The sequence below is a fragment of the Podarcis vaucheri genome (genome assembly GCF_965113315.1).
Source record: "Podarcis vaucheri genome assembly, chromosome: 3".
NCBI classification, from domain to species: Eukaryota; Metazoa; Chordata; class Lepidosauria; order Squamata; family Lacertidae; genus Podarcis; species Podarcis vaucheri.
The window spans coordinates 108,473,081-108,477,726 of record NC_138761.1 but is presented as its reverse complement, the minus strand read 5'-3'; the positions used below and the strand labels follow the sequence as shown (position 1 = coordinate 108,477,726).

General features: G+C 43.9%; 1 long non-coding RNA gene across 1 annotated transcript; it reads right to left on the bottom strand.

Annotated features, from left to right (window-relative positions):
- Positions 1-285: 285 nt before the first annotated feature.
- On the bottom strand, positions 286-4,158 carry LOC309528370. Its single transcript, XR_014217717.1, has 3 exons — positions 4,046-4,158; positions 1,032-1,125; positions 286-478 (listed from the first exon to the last, which is right to left on the bottom strand). It is a non-coding gene; the product is annotated as an uncharacterized lncRNA (long non-coding RNA).
- Positions 4,159-4,646: the final 488 nt, after the last annotated feature.

The window sequence follows — 4,646 nt, the reverse complement described above, 5'->3', positions numbered from 1 at the left end:
AGTGCCTTCTCCTTTGGTGAGACAGTTAAAATTGATCAAGGTGTTGAGCCGTGTGCTAATGAAATATACATGAGAGCTAAACACTGCAAACATTTTCATTTCTGCAGCAAAACATCAATCATAGCAGTCGCCCTAAAAAAATCAGTAGATTATTTAGCTAGAAAGAAGCTTTTTTAACAATACAACCAAATACATTCCAGTCTTCCACCACTGAAGCTGAACTTCCTGGTGCCCTGAAGTGCCAAAGAAATTAGCCCACTTCTAGAGATCCTGGTTTCCTGCAAGGAGAGAGGAAGATTTAGCAAGGTGTTCTGCATCATTTGTGCCCGCAAGGCAAGTTAAGTAAAAACAATCCAAACTATGACACATGGTACAAGGTAAATATTCCTTGTATGTTGGCTCAGGTCACCTGAGTCCTGGGGTAAGGAAGAGGATGCCCAAATGCGTACATTTATCCATGGGTAGCTAATATGGTGCCCTAAAGGGAAGTCCTCTTTCTGCACATGACTGTTAGTTCTCCTTCTGCACAAAACTGCTGCATTATGGGGAAACCTTGCTTCTTTTCTCTTGCATTCTGGGAAGTCTTGCTTGTAGGCTTTTCTCTGTTTTTGCACACACTGTACGAACCTGCTCTTCATGCCTAGCTGACCACATCTACAGAACTTGATTGTTATATTGTTTCATGTTATGATCAATCATTAGTAATTGTTTGTGCCATATTAATCTCTAGTTACAATTTAATTAGGAGGCTTCATGCCTGTCTAGTTCTAGCTCCGATTCTCAGCCTTTAATGTATCAGTGATAAATGATCATATGTAAATCCCACCTCTCACATGTAATCCCCGCCTTGTACTTATGTTAACCAATCACAAGTTTCTTTGTGTATGTATCAACCAATCAGCCACAGGCCCACCTGTGGCAATGCTTGCAATATTCAATAAAAGAGGCTCCCAGGGCCTGCCCTGACAGACGCCTCATGTTACACCTGCCTCTCTCGTCTCCCGTGATTTTTCATTCCTACATCTGGTGACCCCGACATGTTCTTGGACTCCCAACTCCTATCATCACAGCTGGCCATTCTGGCTGGGTCTGGTGGTATTTGGAGTCCAAGAACAGTAGTTCCTTCTGGAAATGTAAAGAGAAGGAAAGCACCTTTTTCACATGTGGTGGCTGTGTAAGATATCAAAAGCATTCTGGGAAATGATTTATAATGAATTGGGGGAAAATGTTGGAAATAACTTTGGATGGGCTTAAATTGGAGCCTGACTCAAAATGAAGCATGGTTGATCTGTTTCAACTGGGGAGACCTTGCATTGCCACACATATCTTTGGGAAGGGGGGAATGACTTTCATTCCAGAAAAAGGCCCTCAGAGCTGGACCTCAGTGAATGATGGGAGTGGAGACACACCTTCAAGTAAACTGGGCCAAGGCCATTTAGGGCTTTAAAGGTCAGCACCAACACTTTGAATTGTGCTCGGAAACGTACTAAACATTAACCTATATAAATATAAATACATTCAATGCATAAATTTCTATATAAATGAGATGCTCCAATGGGGAAGATGTACAGAATTATCATTGGTTTCTATTGCAGATGGAAATGAAGAGTTGGAACCTTTTTGCATACATATGCAGAAATGTTGCCATGTGTCTGTCTCGAAAGACAATGGAGTATGCCTCTGGGAGTGAGGTCATACAAGGCGCCGCCCAATTGTCTTAGGGACTCCACTCTGGATTTGTGTAGAGTTTACTTCTTAGCCTTTCCATCTCCCGAAGATATCCCACAAAGCAGTGGAGGTTTAAGTTTATAATACTTTTTTTTTTTTAGATTTGCCTTGAGTATTTTAACCTCTTTTGCTGACCACCAGTATTATGCTTTCCATTTTTAAATTCGGAATAGAGTAGTTGCTTTGGAATATAATAATCAGGTATCTGCACAACATGACCAGTCCAACCAAGTTGATGTTGAAGAATTATTGTTTTGACACTGGTGATCTTTGCTTCTTCCAGCACACTGGCATTAGTTCGCCTGTCTTCCCATGTGATGTGTAAAAAATTTCCCTCTACAGCATGTGCAGAAGCCGCCTTCTTGACCATTGGACCCGCTATATGGAGCAAGAATGGAAGAACTGAAATTTTCAGGCGTCCCAACATGGTACTTTCCAGATGTTTTGGACTGTATGGAAGAGGCTGGGCTAAGGAAAGATGTAATCCAAAAATCTGGAGAGCAGCAGGCTGTGAAAGTTACAGTGGTACCCCGCAAGACGAACGCCTCGCAAGACGGAAAACCCGCTAGACGAAAGGGTTTTCCGTTTTGGAGGCACTTCGCAAAACGAATTTCCCTATGGGCTTGCTTCGCAAGACGACAGCCCATAGGGAAATCTCAGGGACAGCGGGAAGCTCCTCCGAAGCCGGGCGGCGGGGCGGGAACACCTTCTGAAGGCGGGCGGGGGGCGAAAGTCTTTGCTCCCCCCTGCCTGCCTGTCCAGGACCTCTTCTGAAGGCTGGCGGGGGGCAAGTCCTCCGCTGTCCCGGGGCGATTTTAAAATGCCGCCCGCCAGCATTTTAAGATCGCCCGGACAGCGGAGAAGTCCTCCGCTGTCCCGGGGTTTTTTAAAATGCTGGGGGTGGGAAGAAAAGCCCTTGTCCCCCCCCCAGCCTTCAGAAGAGGTCGGGGGACAGACTGTCCCCGGACCTGGTCTGAAGGCGGTTTCCCTAGGAACGCATTAATTGATTTTCAATGCATTCCTATGGGAAACCGTGCATCGCAAGACGAAAAACTCGCAAGAAGAAAAAACTTGCAGAACGAATTAATTTCGTCTTGCGAGGCACCACTGTATTTTCTATTTATTCTGGTCTTGCCCCACAGAAAACTATTCTAGTAAGAAATGCCCAATAAAATTCAAGATATATCTGGTTATTATATCCCCTTGGCACTCAAAAGTGCCCTCCTTATTTGAAAGGAATTGTTAATGAAGAAGATTTAGAACTCACTACATTCTTGTTACTAAAAGTCAGACAGGTAATCTCTGTGAACAGGAAATCTTTCAAGCCTTTATTAAGTCTGCAACAGTGTCTGGGAGACAGATTTTATATATCTCCTAAACTAGCTTCTTATTAAAGGTGTAAGGAAGGATGCGTACCTAATAAATTTATTGGGAAATGCAGCATATAAGTCACTGGAATACAAAGTACCAAGATAAGGTTTGTTTTCACTAATATAATTCCGGCAGCAAGACATGAGCTTTCCTTTGGGGTTTTGCTCTGTTTTGTATATCCTTATGTGTTTTGGTGACGTCCTTCTTGCTTCCTGTATGGTTTTGTGAAAATTCAAATGTTTGGCACAGATATGTATGTATGTAACAGTCACGGGTGGTGCTGTGGTCTAAATCACTGAGCCTGGGGCTTGCTGATCAGAAGGTTGGCGGTTCGAATCCCCATGATGGGGTGAGCTCCCATTATTCGGTCCTAGTTCCTGCGAAACATAGCAGTTTGAAAACACAAAGTGCAAGTAGATAAATAGGTACCACTCTGGTGGGAAGGTAAATGGCATTTCCGTGCGCTGCTCTGGTTTGCCAGAAGCGGCTTAGTCATGCTGGCCACATGACCCGGAAGCTGTCTGCGGACAAACGCCGGCTCCCTCGGCCAGTAAAGTGAGATGCGTGCTGCCACCCCAGAGTTGTCCACAACTGGACCTAACGGTCAGGGGTCCCCTTTACTTTACCTTTATGTATGTATGTATGTATGTATGTATGTCTTTTTGTTTGTCCATCTTGCCACCATGTTAAGCTTCTTCAGCTCATTTGTGTCTCATTTGTGTCTTCCCTCCCCCTTTTTGTAGTGCCAATGCATATACGGACATCAGATCCGCTTAAGCAAAGGTCCTACACAGGACATTCCCATCAGCAGAAACATGGAGAGGTGTCCCTTTTCCCCTGCAGCTTCCAGGGCTCCCACATTATCCCAGAATGTTCCCCAAGCCTGCAAAGCAGATTTTCAGGAGACGTAGAGAGGGAACAGATTGAAAATGGCCTCCTTCCTCACCCCAAGAGCAGAATTCATCCACTGGATCAGAAGACCTCCGCAGATGGAAGGAGCCCTTCCATGTTTGTTGAGAGGCAACGTCTGGGTTCAATGGATGCTACCTGAAAGAATTTTGGTGCAATTGCGTATATATGACTGCACTGAGATTGCTTTTTTGCGATGTTTTATCCATACCAAAGGGTACATATGCAATGTAGACATAAAGGAGCACAGAGAAATCAAAAGACATGGAAATCTGCACATAACCCAATCCCAGAATTCTTTTTAGAATATATAATCCCAGTTAAACCTTGTTAACTGCCGGACCGAGTAAACCTACAGAACAATAAAAGAGGAGAATCTGCACCTGTAATTAACTGGATTTATCCAAAGTAAACACACACCTGTTGACTTTCAAGTCAGACAGATACCTCCTTTTGAGTTCAGTGCCTACGTATTTATGCCATTTTCTTCTTTGACTGTTTTCTCCCCATCCTGTAAGACTCATTTGCTAGAGGTAGACATATTCTATTATGCCCAAAACATCGCTGTGTACGATTTAGTGTTTATGATGGATTCCATCTGTTAACTGAAATTGTGTACCACCCAAATGCTCCTTGAA